The sequence below is a fragment of the Phasianus colchicus genome, chromosome 2, assembly GCF_987193195.1.
Source record: "Phasianus colchicus chromosome 2, bPhaCol1.hap1.1, whole genome shotgun sequence".
Lineage (NCBI taxonomy): Eukaryota > Metazoa > Chordata > Aves > Galliformes > Phasianidae > Phasianus > Phasianus colchicus.
The window spans coordinates 43,271,698-43,289,378 of NC_143437.1; the positions used below are offsets into that span (position 1 = coordinate 43,271,698).

The following is a 17,681-nucleotide window of genomic DNA, read 5'->3' on the forward strand; positions in this document are numbered from 1 at the left end:
AAAAGCCTCTGGAGCAGCTTGAGGATGCTATGGCTTGGCTCATCAGCAGGGAATGGAGCTCTGGAGATAAAAGGTCCACTTCCCTCTTTTGGATAAAGTCTGATGATCACAGCAATGAGAAGAAAGGAAAGACCTCCTTTTGGATGTCTCAGAACTTGCAGACCTTTCTAAACTTTGTGCAAATCAGCACACTTTTGAGTTGTCCTGATCTAATTTATGTTTTTTTCATGTCTCTCAGAGGGCTGTTTTTTATCACTGGTGGACCATGCATCTTTTTCTCATTTACAGTCCTTATTGTAGTGGCCACAATTGATAATTGTATCACCGAAGGCTATCCTGTATATTGTGTAAAGGGCTTGGTTAAGAATGCATTCAAAAATACTGAGACTTATTCAGTCATAGAAACTTGGATTGCTGGTACATTACAAGTATCTACTTCCAGGTAAAAAGTTCACTATTTAGAAGGATTGTCCTTACTGTCAAAGGGCATTCACATTGGATGCATCTTAAAGTGGAGCTATGAATGTTGATATATTTTGAATGGAGTGGCTTATTATACTCAATGAAATTGACATCTTACCACAAATAACTCCTCTTGCTAAAAGTGCAGTAGCCAGAGGGGAGAGAAAAAATTATGTGACAGTTTTCTCTGGAAGGAAAAGTGTGGAAAATACACAGTCAATTGAAATTGTAGCTGGCAATGTCCATGTAGGTCTAGATCCATTGCACAAGCAGAGTTTCTGAAAGGACTATGAGTAATATTCAGATGGGCTTGTGCTGTTTAACATATGGGACGGTTCATTGAATTTGCTGTGGATTTTTAATCTTAAAGGCTCTCTTCCAGTCTAACGGCTAGAGTAGTAACACTATTTTTACAGTGTGGATGACCACCTTTGATTATGCCTATTTTATGCTCTCTTGGTGGTCATTTCAGGCTTCCTTTATCATGAATCCAGCTGCCATGCCTCTGAAAGCTGAAACATGAGGTACTGCATAAAGATACACACATGTTCTTTCTAATCGATGATGTAATAGATTTGTAGCTGCTGCATATTGCATATGGAAGAAGATTTGCATTCATTAGTGTATGACACAGCTATTTAGACTTCTGCAGAAATAAAAAATGTCTACCAGTGAATTAATAAGCTAGGCTCCACAATGACTTGTGGCACCACACGTCTCCTATGTGGAGCCATGAGTTTGTATCAATATTCCTTTGCAACTCAGGATGTTCTATGATTTATTCTATACCAATAAAGAATAAGAATCTGGCTTTGAAACCAGTGGCTCAAAGAGTATAAGGAAGATTAATTGTCTTAGCCAAGAGAATTGGAAAAAAAAAAAATTAATAAAGTATGCATTTCTGTCTGTGATAAAGATGGTATAAGACTTTAAGAAGTCAGTGGTTGGGTATTGATTATTTATTTTCCTAAAATTTAATTGAGCTTTTACTTCTGTAAGGTTTTTCAAGATAGATAAAAAGGCAAATCATTGTATGAAAGGATTGATGCTGAATTTCCAAAAGATCTGTGAAATTTTTCATGGATTTTGTACCAGTCCTTCTGAGGACAAAAAAGTAAAAAGAGATAAAATAATGGTGAGTGCTTGCTAAATTTGGAGCTTAGTACAGTTTTCCCATCTTATTAAAGCCTTACATATCTTAAATCTGTACATGTCAATTTGTCCTGGGAATCTTTGTGTAAGGTCATGTATGGCTCATATAAAAATATACCAGGGAAGCTGAGCATATTCTATGACATCAGGTCTTCAGTATTTATTTTAATTTTGTTACACTTGGTGGGCTCATAAGTGGTCAGGATCTTTCTCCCTTATCTGCTTTTCTTGCATGCTTTCTATTTCTGTCAGCGTCAACTATTTGTTTTTTTTATTGTTGAGATTTATAGTTTTGGTTCCCTCTGTTCTGGGGAAAATCCTACCAATTCTTGTTTATCTTCATGCAGCTAGGTCTCTTCCTTTGGTGCTTTCAAATGTGATGTAAAAAGTTCAATGCTCCTTTGTTTCCTCACACTTCAGCTCACTAAAGTGTGAGAAAATTAGGTAAATCAGATGCAGACAGCAAACCCAGGACTTTCAAGCCATGAGAAAACTTAGTCATTTAGTCTAATGTATTCTATGTATTCTTGTTAGCTGGATTCTTATTAATTTATTTATTCTTCTGAACATTTTTGTGGTGGTGGGTTTTTTTTGTTTTTTTTTTTTTTTGTTTTGTTTTGTTTTTTTTTAAGAGGAGAAATAAAGCTTCTGCTGTAACTGCTGGAAACAGGAAATATGATTATAGGTTCAGAAAGTGGAAAGTAGCTTTGCAGTCCCAAGTTTCAGGAAGAGCCTGGAACCCCTGTGTGAAACCGGGGGTGATGTGAATGCTGGGGGAGTGCTGGCAGACATCAATTCTAGGCCAGTTTTGGTCATCTTTAAAAGGTCAAGGCAATCAGGAAGGGTGCCTGAGGACTGGAAGAAAGCAAACGTCACCTCAATCTTCAAAAAGAGCAAGAAAGAGAACCAGGGAAATGCAGGCTACTCAGCCTCAGCCCAATTTCTGGAAAGACAATGGAATAGCTCATTCTGGAGCCATCTATAAGCATGTAGAAAACAAGAAGGAGATCAGGAATGCTGAGCATGAATTCAGTAGAGAAAAATCACGCTTAACATAACTGATTGCCTTATATGATGGTACAATGGGCAGACTAGATGAGGAGAGAGCAGTAGGTGCTGAAGTAGGTGACTTCAGTAAACCTTCTGACACTGTTTCCCATGATATACTTCTAGGCAAGCTCAGGAAGTGTAGGCTGGACAATGGGAAGGTGAGGTGGATTGAGTACTGACTAAATGGCAGTTCTCAGAGGGCTGTGGTCAATAATACAGAGCAAGGTGTGGACCTATATCTAGCAGTGTTGCCCAACAGTTGGTACTGGGTTCGATCTTGTTTAAATTATTCATTAATTATTTGGATAATGGAACAATATCTCTAATCAAAACAATAGACTAATCATTCTTCATTACTGAATGTGACAAGTTATATCTTCCTCTACTTTTATCTCTTCAGTATAGAAGAGGTTCTTACATCCTAACTAAAGGATGTTAAGATAGTAAAACAGTGATCAATACCTTGTGTGGGACCTAAGTCAGAGGTTGTGTCTCTTCAGAGACCCCAGACAAAATTGTAGAGTAATAGAATCACTCAGGTTGGAAAAGACCTTGAAGATCATTGAGCCCAACCATGACCTAACCATACTACCCTAACTCTAACAATCCCCTACTAAATCATGTCCCTGAGCACTACATTACAGCTATCTTTTTGTTTTAGTGTTGGATTCTGTTCTCTCATGTTCAACTGGAATAAGCAGATATACAATAGATTGTAAGAAGTTACCCTACATGGAGTTCAATGATATGCTTACAGTTCTTTTTCTGTCACTGTAGTCCACAGATTTAGTAGCCTTGCATGATCTCTCTGCAGTGGATGTTACACAAAACATTTCTTATTAAGGAGTGTTCTTCCTAGCATTTGTTTCAATACAAGCATGTGAGCATGATACAGCAGCTTATGAGTAAACTAGTTCAATGAACTTCTGGTGAAACACGTGCACTCTGTAAGCTAATCCATTTGATATATTGAAGCTAATTTACATGTTCTACTCAATTGTTTTATGTGCCATTCTACTTCCTTCTTTACCTTTCCAAAGTGTTGGAAACATCTGGCACTCTGTAGCTCAAATATTGATAATGAATTTTGGGTGCCTGTTTAAAACTTTTCATCAGAGTAAAACATTTTCTCTCATATCATGTGCTAAATAAAGGTCTAAAAGCAGCCAAATTCATGATTGTTTTTGGATGTCTCTGTTGAGGGAGGGGCTTGGCATCTATGAATATATTTTTTCTTGTGTTCTTTGCTCAATTAAAATAGCTCAGTTAAAAATGATAAGACCTAGATATTAACTGTAGGAAGCTGGAGTGAAAGAAAGGCTCATTAGGAAACTAGCTGGGCTACTTCTTTTTCCAGCATTTTGTGTTTGAAACGGTTTGTTCCTCCTTCTTACAAGGTCCTTCATATCCACTAACACAAGATAAAGCAAGTGCATTTTCTTTTTCTTGGTTTTTTTTTTTTTTTCTTCCTTAAAACTTATTAATTTAGTCTGTCAGAGTAAATTATGTTATGTTAAGTGATTTAGAGTTCTGGAGTGATGAGTAAATTTTGTTCACATAGAGCCCCAGTGACTATGACTCTGCTTCTGGGAATTTCTCCTCTCCCTAAAAATATGTTTAAAGGATAGTTCTATCTTGTCAGCTTCTGGATTGAAGAAGTCATGAAGTAGTTACAACATCACTAATGAGCTATTTTCTCTGCTTTGGAAAATTATGAAGAACAAGTCTGCTTGTGGTTATTTACTGATTTTCACATTTGAAGTAATCATTTTTCCTTGTAATACAATACAGTGCATCTTCAAATATATTTGAAGTTTTATTTTTCATTGTTGCTGAAAAAAATGTGTCAGCTGATGGAAATTCCTCCCTTCCCTCCCCCCCCTCCCCCCCCCCTTTTTTTTTTCAGAAGTTTCATATTTGGAATTTCTCTCTTTTTCTTCAAAACATCCCAAAAGCTCTCAAATCCCTGACAAAAAGATTGGGCTTAGGCTTTAGAATAGGCATGTGAAAGGCTCTGTGTTTTGCTGTAAATGCAAGGAAAAGGAAGACAAAATTTCTTCTCATCATAAACTAGATCTAGGTCAACTTTAAGGCTTATTTTTGGACCTCTGAACTCTGAAGCAGATAACAGAAGCATCCATTGATGACAGGAATAAGAGGTTCAAGTAGAAACTGCAGCTTGAATAGCCCCCTTTACAGGGACTTCTCACCTTCCCTTTTCTGCAGGAAGAGTGAAAATTACAATAGGAAAAGGTATTAATATATCTCTTTTATGCTTTTCTACTACTCTGTTAAATAGTTTTCTGATTGTGCAGCATGATCTTCACTGATGTTATGTTATTCCTACAGTTGAATCTAAGCTTTATTATTATTATAATTTCATGATTATTATTATTTTCAAGAGGGATCCCCTTCAGGAAAATTTACAAGACATAAATAAAAGGCAGAGCCTGCCCCAAATTGCTCAGCAGCCAACTTCCCTGGTTTACAACACATGTAAAAATATGAATGAACCAAAACTAAAAAACTAAACTTTTTTTACTAAAAAACACAAGAGCAGCTTCTGTCATGCAGATATTTCTATGAGTGGGTTATAAGCACTGTGTTTCTGGGTCTGTTTCATGCTGGTCATGCCTCATGCTGTATTTCTATACTGAGATGGTATTTAATACATCTCATAAGAGGTCCCTGTCTTGAGCCTTTCTTTATTTTTAACCTCCCCTTTCAATTCCTACAAAAATTTCTCTGTGCTACAAAAAGGCCATGACACCTCTCAAAGCATTTTTGTTTTTGTTACATCTTGTTCTGTACTTTCTCCCCACCCTTGACTCTGGAGGTAATTATGCTAAGGGACTTGATAATGGTTAGATTACAATTTGGAGGCATCAAAAGTGATAAAATCCACTGCTGAATATGTGTCTGTTGTTTCTGCCTCCCACTCTTCGTGGGTCTTTAGGGAACATTAGGAGGCTTTAAATCACGAGGCATGGATAGGAGCATAATTTTGAAGGCAAATGGTTGTCATTTTACTGTGAGATCTGGAAGGCTTGTTTGTTGGACTAGCTGTTAAGAGGTAAGGGAGTACTGTGCGCAGAAGTGTGAGAGAGGAAGGATTACTGGTGAATCCAACATGAAGTGACATCTAATTTGCATAATAATTTTTATGCACCTGATTGTACTTGGTTTAGTTTCATTACATATATTATTGCATTCTAAGGAATTTTTGGTATAATCACACTAGTTTTCTCTTGAGATTACCACAGGCAGTATATGAAGGAAGACTTTTCTAGGGCTCATTGGGCATTACAAAAGAAGATCTGTATCACAAAGCATGCATTGTAGAATGACCCCTTAAATGATAGTCATCTTCACTTATCAGTCTTTTAACTGTATTTCTAATCAAGATAATTATTCAAGTTCTGTGTTTGCCTACATTCTGTGGACTGTAGCCTGCACCTCTGCTGAAATGAATTACTTTGAAACTGCAGTAATCAATTCTTCAAATGTTTTGATAGATCAATAAAACTACTGTCAGTCTCTAATATATTCCATAATCAAAATGTCACTTTATTTACTCAAACAGTCAGATTTGATGTGAAATATTAAGTGCGTGAATGCACAAATAGTGCCAGTGGGGACAAATTCAGCTCATATTCAACTATGCATCAGTTACTGATGATTTCTGGTTTCCTCTGAGGATTGTTGAGTATGTATGTTTTGTAGTCATTCATACAGTGAGCCAAGTCTATGACTGTGGAAGTAACTATGGTGGGTAAATAAACCCAGTCAAAAACTGGCAAGAAAGGATTAAATTTTCTACTGTTTGTCTGCACTGTAGGCTTTGATACATAGTTGTGTTGTATGTTATCTATCTCTACATTCACAACAGTATAGAGATGTTGAGTCATATAAGATAAATCGAGAAGGAAGAGGTGTGAATATGTTTTAGGAACTAGTTAAAGAAAATTGTTTTTAGGCACTGTCATTAACTTTTTAACTGTTCTAATTGTGGGCATTGCTGTGGGAAACCTGGATCTTTTCATACTTATCCAAACTGCAGATGTTATACCATAAGTGTATAGGAACTGCTGAATCATGGCCTGAACCTCTGATTGATCACCTGAGGCAAGCAATGAGTCAGCCAAAGGAGCACAGGTTGAAAGCAATTCACCTGTGCTGCTGGAAGGGGTGGAGCCTGGCTCCACCTCTCCTAGACCCATTTAAGAGCTGACTACCAGTAGGGAAGGATCTCTTTCTGGAGATCCCTCCTTTGGAGTCTTACAGTGAGTCAAGGATAAGGATAAGCATTCTATCTATTCTCTTTTTAGTATAATAACCTGCTTAGCTGAACTCTCTTGCTTATTTCATAATTATAACATCTGTATATTCATTGATTATACATGTAAGAGATGCTAAAAGCTTTGGAATATCAAAACTGAAGTATGCATAATCTAGCCAGCTTCTTGCACATTGATCTGTTTGAGAGGAAGATTCTTTATGATGATTTTCAAGTTGTTACCCATTTTCCTGTATCTCTTTCTGAAGAGTCAGGCATAAGTCAAAGGTAGAACGTCATCCTGTTTCAGTCTACTGCAAAGTTTTTTGCACTTTTCTCTGAAGCAACTCAAACTGACATATAAGCAACAGTGTACTACTAATAAAAACAACACTTTTGATCTAGTTATGGCAGTCAGGATGTTCCTTTTTTTTTTTTTTTTTTTTTTTTGCAGTTGTACTTTAAGGGATTTTGTCGAGATATTGTCGATTATCTGGAGCCCAAATGTAGCATCAGTCCTTGTCTTCATGTGGGAATGACTCTCACATTTGCAGAAATGTGACTTTTAAAAATATATATTTAATTATATTTTATTATATAAACTTAATGTAGCCTGTGCAACTAGTACTAATCTTGCAGTAGTACAGGAATTTCGTCTAAGTATGAATATATACTTTTAACTGCAATTCCCATATTAACTTTGCTAAATTCATATCAATTTAAGAATAAAAATACCTTGTACTTATGGACTTTGAAATTTTTTTCTTGCATAGTATGAGGAAAAACTTCAAGGAAAAATTATTAGCTGCCAATAAGTATCAAGATTTTCTATAAACTCTCATTTCTTTTTGCTTAATCACTGTCAAATGCCAGCAGGAGGTACATCCAAGGCACAGGATTAGGCCTTGTGTGGTGAAACAGTTGAACAATCACAGTTCTAGTGGTGCTTTTTACCAGGCAGAAAGACTTTCACTTGCTTCCTCCATGTTCATGCCCCAGTTCAAAGAGCTCTATGAAACTCATGATTGATTGACATCTCCTATTCTACAGACTGCAAAGTACTTTAGTATGATTTTTCCTTACGGATAATATGCTTAGAATGCGTCTCAAACGGCCTTTTAGCAATTACGTAGTGATGATGTAGATTTTATCCTTTAAAGATGTATTAGTTGCATTAAGTGGTGGTAACATTTTACAATTTTAATAGGAAAATTGCACTTATTTATAAGGTTTAAAACTATGTATATTCTGGAACTAGAGATTTGTGTGATTGGGTGTGTGGGAGAACTGTATTCCCTTAAGGGTGAAATGATTCAGTTTATTGTTAATAATATGGCTTACAAGCATCATAGCTTTGAGTTTAATTTCAAACTGTACTTGTTTACTTTCTCATTTCTTTGCCACTCTGTTGTCATAGTTGATTTTTTTTATTAATATTAGTATTGTTTTTTGGTGTAGATTTTTGCTTTGCATTAGAATAAATGCACTATTAAACTCTTTTTTTCTGAATTATCCAGCAAGGACTCAAATTTCTGAGAGGTGGATAGGTGTTTCTCCACATCAAACATACACTCTTTATAAATATTTAACAAATAAAGAGAGTAATATGTTTCTGTGAATTGTGGCAACACCTTACAGAAGCACATGTTCTTAATGATGTGACAGACAATTTTTCTCTTGCTTTCTGAAGGGACTCCTGACAGGGGGTTTTCCCTGTCAACATATAAGAGGGTATTTGAAATAGCACCAGGTACGCATAATCTAGCAATATGTAATCAGGACACTGATAACATTATCTTGGACTATTTATTTGAAAACAGGATATTGTTATTACTGTGACAAGATTTGAGAATACAAAGGGTAAGGAATAGACTGCTGGAACAACCTCTTGTGATTAACTTGTCATAATAGATTTTAAATTTCTAAGTTCTTCAGTCATATAGATGTATACTGATGCACACACTCAACTTTTTAAAGAATCAACTCTAAAATTTTCCTGAGAAAGGCAGGAGAGCTACCTACTTGTTAGAATGCTCTTTGTTAAATTCAAGGTATTTCTTCTGAGGAAAAGTAGTGCTGTAATATTTCTTTCAAGAAAATCAATATTTTTTTAGTGATATCTTAAGTTTTTAGCAATATCCTAAGTTGCTTTACTGATCAAATTTTAGATTAATGGATTCTTATGTCTAAGGGAAGCACAAAGTCATCTGAGTAGCATGCTCTGTGAACATTTCAACTAGTGTAATCATCTACGTTCACAGTCGTTGCTGGTATTGTGCAAGTTGTTGTGGTGTTTTCTAAAAGACTCAACCTCTTCTACAGGCAAGGTGACTTCTTAAGTGCACATAAATATTGGAGACAACCACGGCATGCAATGTCAGCAAGTGGCTGTAACTGCAATTACAAATTTTGGTTATTAGCCTGGATGTCCTTGCTCGTGACATACTGGAAAGATTTAATGAGTTTAATCTGTATACTAACTTTAATTCTGGTAAGTAATGAAAACAACAGTCCTCTGCCTCCATCCTGTGTATGTTTTCACATTAACGCCTGAGCAGGGTATAGGTGGGCATGCTAGTATGTGTGCGTAATGACATTTCAGGCCCTGAGGTTTTTGGCCTGATCTCTCAAAAAATAGCCAACCTTGAGCAGTGGAGGACTACAAGACTCATGCTAGCCTTACCAGAAATACAGTCTTTTCAGAGACTTTCTGTTGAGTTCTGTTTCTCCCCCTATACCTGCAGAAACTGGTGGCATATTTTCCTCTTCATTTAGCATACTGCACACTGATAGAGCCCGCAGATGACTTGAACCTTTTCCACTTCCATCCCCTCTCATGTGGTTCTGGGCTTCCTTCATGATGCTGAGAGGTGTCATGACTGCATTTGGTGCTTTGTCCATGGCTGCAGAAGTGAAGGCATAGAACACAGCATACTTTCTTGAGGTCCTTGCTGGCAGCTGACTTTCAGCTTCTACAGAGAGTGAAGACCCATTTCCAGAGTCAATCAAGTTTTAGACCAATTTTGTCTCATCTAGATCAAGCTAAACTGGTGTGAACTCTGAAATGACCACAGTCTTCTAAGCTGACAGTGGCACTTCTGTAGAAGAGCCCTACCTGTGCCACTGAAACTATTTCTGTTACAGATGTTGTGTTTTGTCAGAACACTCCTAAAAAAGCCATGCAATAAGAATGCAAGTAGATTTGTGGGTATTGAGTGTGAATGTCTCTGTAAGTATTAGAAGTGTGGAAACAGGTGACATTTAAGACATATGTACTCAAAACAAGATGGTGTGGATGAAAGTTTAAGTTAATGGATCAGATCAGAGACTTCATTTTCTTCTGCCAGGTATCATCATGTGTCAGGAAGTTACTTTTGAGTTTTGGAATTGGTGAGATTTTTGATTAATATAGTTGTTAGATTTAGGGATGCTGCTGAAGTGTTGGTTCTCCAAAGACTTCTCCTTAAGAATACTTCCTTTGCTGGGGTCACTATCCATTATTCACCATTTTCTGGTAGCTATTGCAGGTTGGCATTTGAAACTGCAAATTTAACTATTTTTTCTGATGGTTCATCTGGATAGAATTCATAGAATCGTAGAATCACAGAATCCTTAGAGTTGGAAAGGATTTTTAAAGGTCACCTAGTCCAACTCCCCTGCAACGAACAGGGACATCCACAGTTAGATCAGTTTGCTCAGAGCCTGTTCTATCCTGGCCTCAAAAGTCTCCAGGAACAGGGCATTCACCACATCTCTGGGCAAACTGTTCCAGTGCCTCATCACCCTCTCTATAAAAGACCTTTTCCTTATATCCAAGCTAAATTTCCCCTGTTTAAGCTTGAATCCATTTCCCCTTGTCCTATCACCACAGGTCCTGCTGAAGAATCTGTCGCTTTCTTTCCTGTAGCTCCCTTTAGATTCTGAAAGGCCACTATCAGGAACCTTCTTTTCTCCAGGCTGAACAGCCTGGATTCATTACTCTGAGGCTGTTTTGTTTTTGTTTGTTTTTGTCCAAACTCTATTTCCTCCTTCAGAGATAGCAGCATATTAGCAGATGATTTCCATATGTAAAAAATTCACCAGTTCCACAGTCTGCTTGTCCAGACACTTCTTTCCCGAGTGACAGAAACTCTGTTTCCCGCTAGTAATTTTAGGCAACAGTTTCCTCCATGTTCCCAGTATATTTCAGATTGAAGAGACGCCTAATGAATCTTTGCTTTTTGACATATAGTTCTTTTTTTATTACTTAATCCTATTCTTGAGACGCTGAAGACATATTGATCTAAAATTAAACTAATAAATAGGCATACATATTGGTCATATTTATTATAACTATAAATTGTGTGGGTCAAGCATAATCTCCAGAACGAAAATTGTACTTCAACACAGAAAATGAGACTTCTATGGCATTTCATAACTGAGTATAAGAGCTTTGGTGAAGCTCCTCCCACATGCAAGTTTTACTCTAAATGCCTTTTTGTTTGTACAATCAAAGTAATTATGTATAGTGATTCTTATCAGCTTTTATCTTGTTTCACTTTATCATGTGAGTGAGGATGAAAATGAGTGTTAATACTTTATAGCCGATATGTAGTGGTGATATCTGATGATATTTGCAGAGCTTTGTTGAGTCTGTGCCAGATCTTAAATTTATGGATGCTATTAAATGTTTTTTTAAAGTCACGGTAAGGACCATTTCATTTCAGTACAAAGACTTTATAACCTAGATTCCTGGCAGTTGTGAATCAGTGGAGATACATTGCTTTACACCAGAAAAAAATGGGTTTTGAACCAGTTCAGATAAATATTTCCTTTGGTATATATACTACATGGTGCTCTAGGTAGTTTTCTTCTAACCTGTGCTACTTTTTAAGTGCCTACTTCATCTCGTGCAGTAGAATGTTCTGCTTGAAATTGTTTTTAGCTTTTAGTTTGCCTTTTGATAATGCAGTTTTAGAAGAGGCTGACTCTAACTTGTTTAAGAAACAAAACAAAAAAGAATCACAACTCAAGATTTATGCAGGTTCAGTAGAAGTTGTAAACACCTTATTCCTGATTTCATACTTGAGACTCATTTTATTGGCTATTGTTAAATTTGAGTTTCAATGTGATATACCTAATTTCCTTTAATGCTGTGCCAGATAGACGAATAGAAGATTTTATGTTGAATTTCTAAATCAAAAGCACTATTCATTAATTTCTTCTTTTCCATAATTCTCCATTCATTGTTTCCTTCTTTATTATGTACATTGTAACTTGTGAATTGCAAAATACTTTGTAAAACAAAAGAAAAAAAAATCATCAAATGCAAAACAGTATTACTTTTTCTAAATGTGTGGTTGGTTGGTTGTTTATATGCTTTTGTCTTTCCTGGTCTTTTTTTAATTAGTCCAGAATGGACATCTTGTCCATTTTCTATAATGTATCGTATATAGTATAGTATAATTGTATGTGTAGTGCTAAACGGGAAATCTCTTCACTTTAAAATCCCAAGCGAATCAATGTAATCTTTTCTAGAATTAGTAAAGTGTTTTCAAAATTTCCCAACATGAATATCTGAACAAATACTTTTAAATGCTTCTCAAGCAAATGGGATTTGGTTCTCAGTTTAATGTTACTTTCTGTGTGGCATGGTTTTTGTGCACGTTTTATTGCTGTTGTCTAAAAGGTCTCCTGAACTAAGCTAAAATTCCTTCTGAAACATAGACATTGAAAGAGCAGGAAATAGAGCATTAGTTTTCTGTTTTCCAATATTTTTAAGGAATTAAATGGTATAGTGGTAATACTTTAGAACTACATTTGAAAATCTGGCAGTCGTCCTTGCCTGAAAAACCTTGACCTGATATTTTTTTTTGAGAACCTGGACTTACAACATTAGCATTCTCTGAAATGTTTCTTTCTTAAATGACTGAAAAATACCATATACATTGCTAGAAATCTAGCTGTGTATGCAAAGTTTGAAACAGCTGCTAGAGAAGTATGTCTGTGCCTGGGAAGATTGTGGAACAAATCCTCTTGGAAGAGCTATTACATCACATGTAAGATGTGGAGGCAATCTGAGACAGCCAGCATGGCTTCACCAAGGGCAGATTATGCCTGACCAACCTGGTAGTCTTCTATGATGAAATGATGGCATTGATAAGCAAAGGAAGGGCAAGTGATGTCATCTATCTGGAATCGTGCAAGGCCTTTGACAAGGTCCTACACCACATCCTTATCTCTAAATTGGAGAGATACAGATATGAAGTTTGAAATACTATGTGGATAAATAATTGGTTGAGTGGTCACAACCAGAAGGTTATGTACTCCTGCGAAGAAAGACTGAGGGAGTTGGGCTGATTTCTCTTTGAGAAGAGAACGGTCCAGGAAGACCTCATTGCAGCCTTCCAGTACTTGAAGTGAGATTACAAGCAGGAAAGGGTCTGACTTTTCACGCTATCTGATAGTGATAGGACAAGGGGTAATGGCTTTAGACTAAAAGAGGGGAGATTTAGTTTAGATGTTTGGAAGAAACTTTTTACTCAGAGGGTGGCTCTGGGACAGGATGCCCAGAAAGGATGTGGATGGGGTCACTGGAAGCATTCAAGCCCAGGTGGAATGGGACACTGGACAGCCTGACATAGTGGCTGGCAACCCTGCTCATGGCAGGGGACTTGGAACTAGATGATCTTTAAGGTTCCTTCCAACATAAGCAATTTTGTGATTCTAATTATGAGGCTGCTAATTATGAGACCCTTTTAAATCCTGGATATTCCTAAGTAGGTTTATTTAAAGAATTGAGCACTAGTCAAGAGCAATCTAACTTCATGAGATCATTGAAGTACTGAGTTAGATTTTGCTGTTCTGAGGAGGTTGAACTTTTGTTTCCAGTTTACCTCAAGTGTATGCAGCATCTGCAGCGTAGGAAAATTAAACAGAAATGATCCTGTGTGGTTTTTTGTTTGTTTTGCTTTTGTTCCAACAAAAATTATGAATTACATGATATACAACCTACAGTACTGGAGAAAATGAAATTTAGTCTCTTCCTTGTCTGTTTGTTCTACTTTGATCAGAATAATCTAGTTAGAAAGAGTCCCATCAGTAATGAAAACCTACACGTTTTCCTTTGGAAAAGAATTTTATGGCCTCTACTTTCAGCTTTAGCTGTATATGTAAAATACATATCAAGTAGGAATCTTGATAGGAACTGCAGATGTACAGTGGCCCTAGGATGTATCACAGCATGCTAATTGACATGTGAAAATGGCAATTTTGTATAATTTATGGTTTAGATCATTTTATTATTGGGAGTAGCATTACAGTAGTAATTAGAGACAAGCTGTGGACCAAATTCTCACGGTGCATAATGCTCTACAAAAACTGAGTGTAAGAATGTTCCAAAAAAAGGTTACAATCTAAGTACAAGACAAGTGATGAATACGGAAGGAGAAGGGCAACAAAGATACAGTGAGTCCAAATGGTAAGTAGATCTGCTGATATTTTAACAATCTCATTATTGTCAAGCTTTTAGAAAACATTGCAACAGAGTGGTGGTGGGATATTGAAGAAAGATAGTGAACATTACTCATAGATAGTTTATGAATATTGTCTGGCTGATGAAGTGGGAAAAGCTAGGAAAGATGCAAGTGTGGGTGAAAAGGTCACTCTGTTTTGGTGTTGATTAGAGACGATAGCTGAGGTGAGTCAGTTGTTAGTCTGTGTGATAAAGGGAAGTAGTTATGTCTTTTATCCTATAGTAAAGTCAGATTCTGTAATAGGATGATAAGAAAGAACTGACATAGATAAAAGAACAGTTTAAGAAAATTATCATTCTGGATGGAGGTCCAGGAGGACAAGGGCTATATTTGCTAAGGCCGAAAAAGCAGCATGAATGTTTTAATGGATGAGTAGGAAAGAAATATGCTAGATGTGACAGCTGTATCGCAGTAGGTGAATCTCACTCATTTTAATTCTGAAAGAGAGTAAAATATTAGTTTGAACAGAGGGCACATTTTAGTGATCTGGGGAGGAGGTTGGATCTGTATCAGTTTGTTTGGGAGCAGAGAGAAACTTTCTTTGTGATCCCATTGCTGTTTGAGGCTTCTGCTCCACGTAAAGTTGAATTCATTGCTATGAACAAAAAATGCAATAACAAGTGTTTCATTTTTGTTTACCTATTTGTTTTTAAGAACTCTTTTTCTCTGGAGCAACTGCTGTTTTTGCAGAAGTTTTCCTAGATAGAGCAACTTGGGAAAGGAACAAACAAGGTGTTGTGGTTTTGTGATATTTTTTTGTTGTTGTTGTCAGTATTCCACCTCATAGCATCACGTAAAGCTCTGGGTATTAAAGAGTTAATGCTCCAGTTCTTTGGACCGCTGTTTCTGGGCACTTTGTTCTTTGAGGCCGAGCGGGAGAGGCTGCATCCTGGAGGGGACTTTGCGTTCCAGAGGGGGAAGGTGCAGCTCCTCGCAGGTCAGGAGCCGCTCTCTTTGTTCGCTGCCGAGAAGCACCGTGTTCCATTGTGCTTTTGCCTGCAGTCCATAGAGTAAGGCCTCAGTTTTGGACGCTCTCATTTTCTTTGATTTGTTGGCTGCAATTCCAATTGTGTTGTGTTGTATTGTAATCTTGCATTCTGAGATCATATTTCGTAAATTAATGTTCCTCCTCAGATCGTTGCCACTGCTCTGTTTTTATACCGATCTACTATCTCCCTACCCTTCCCCCCCTTTCCTGGGGTGTAGGTCCACAAGTTCCCTGTCTCATTAGCCATGACTGAGCCAGACCAGCCCTTAAATGGTTTACACTTCTTTCTTTACTTTTTTCTGGGCTGGTGGATCTACGGGTCTACTGTCCCCTTGTCACGGATACAGATCTAGAGATAACCCCATGACACAAGGAAATTTTTTTGATTCCACTGAATTCAGAGGATATTTTAATTGGAGGCATTTTCCTGTTTGTTGCATTGGAGAGAGAAGTGGTGCCAAGTTTAGCCTTGCCATACAGAGTAAATGAAATACCAGAGGTAGCTGGCAAGGGAATTATGCAGCAGATCTGATTTAAATTTACCTGGAACTGAGGTGTAGATCAATATTGTCGATCTTGGGCAATTTGACCACAGGTCCTGCTAGGAGACAAAAAATGACTTTTCACCATTCAGGAAAGTGTAAAATATGATGCAGAAGTGTTTTTGTCTGAAAGGTGTGCAAAGTTGGAGATACAAACAGAATTCCTTGTTTTTGTTTTTTTTTTTCTTTTTTTTTCTTTTTTTTTTTTTTAATTTTTATGTTTGAGATAGTATAGTTACATTTCTAGGCAAATGGGAAAATGATTGACTCTATGGCCAAATTAGTCCAAAATAGTTGCCAAGAAAGGATTGTACCTGGAAAACTATAAATAAGAGTGGTTTGTGTGTTTTCTTGGATTTGAGTGCTTTCCAGGGTTGTTTGAGACAGGGCTCCTGAGCAATGTGCCTTCAAGTGGACTAGTAGCACTTTGAGCTAGGCTGGTACACCTAAAGAAGACTGGAGGAAGTGTAATATAAAGCAATGTGGGATCCCAAAGACAGGAAAATCAAGTTCTTCCTATAAACCTAATGGAAAGCTTGATAGATACTCAAAGTAGGACTTCTGTTTATGAAGATAACTGGGGGGGGGGCAATGTAAGTAACTATAACCGTTAAGAAAAAGTGTGTGGTAACATCCCAGATGCTGTTCATCTAATTTTGGATCTGACAAAAGATAACTCCTTTCTGAGCAACTCCCCTACTCCTCTGTATTCAAGCAGAAACAGATACAGGGAATATGGAATAATAATCAGTATTCCTAAGTAATCAAAGCCTGTGAGTAATTCTCCAGGAACTGCTTGCATACATATGCCAACGTTCACATGAAAAAGAAATAATTCAAGTCAGTCTTACCATCAGTTGGAAGAGAGGTGGCTGAGCTACCTTCAAATACCGATGTCAGGATGTATACAGAAAAACAGTGAACAGACTGTAAATCCCCATCTTACCTTACCCCAGAATTACTTGCTTCTTTGCCCACACACCTCGAGGTATGTTTTATGTGAAACTTCCTTCCCATCTTTCCTGCTGTCTAGATGTAATTTTGCTCACTTCTGGCAGACTGTGACACATTAGTCTCTGTCCAGCCTTGCAGCTCACAAGGGGAGAAATAGGAAGATCAGGACTCTTAAGACTTTGGCTTATAGAAACCGTGTCTGACCTAATGATGACGCAACAATTGGTGTTAGGTAAACTGCTGCTTATTCTGTACTTTGTTATTCAGTACATACAGTAGAGCTGACAAAGCTTAACTCATCTACTTGGAATTCACTGAGATCTAAAGATTTAAGAGCAGCAGAAAGTTGCATTTTACTTCTTTACACATATAGCTTTCAGTAGTACATGGTTGCTATTTAATAGTGCAGAATACTTAGCATATGGAAATGGGTGCTTGCATTCTGTGGTTTAATGTAGGAATGTGCCATTTTTCAGGTTGCTCCTATTTATCCTGTTGGAGAGCAGTTGTTATTTTTCAAGCCAGAAAAGAAGGGTAATTCTTTTAAAATAGGGCATTAAATTAGGAGAGAGTGCATTCAGGATTTGAATTGCATCACAGCTGAATCAAATTCAATAATCAAATTAGAAAAAAAAACAAAGTGCTATGAATATACTGGAAAATACGCTTTTCTAAAAAGAGCATATTAGACGCTATGATAATCAACTTATTGTTCTGAGTCCTTGTCAGGACCAAGAAAGGAA

At 37.0% G+C, this 17,681-nt stretch overlaps 1 long non-coding RNA gene across 1 annotated transcript; it reads right to left on the minus strand.

Annotated features, from left to right (window-relative positions):
• Positions 1 to 15,220: 15,220 nt before the first annotated feature.
• On the minus strand, positions 15,221 to 17,111 carry LOC149918985 (uncharacterized). Its single transcript, XR_016464694.1, has 3 exons — positions 16,967 to 17,111; positions 15,986 to 16,040; positions 15,221 to 15,450 (listed from the first exon to the last, which is right to left on the minus strand). It is a non-coding gene; the product is annotated as an uncharacterized LOC149918985 (long non-coding RNA).
• Between the last annotated feature and the right edge of the window lie 570 nt (positions 17,112 to 17,681).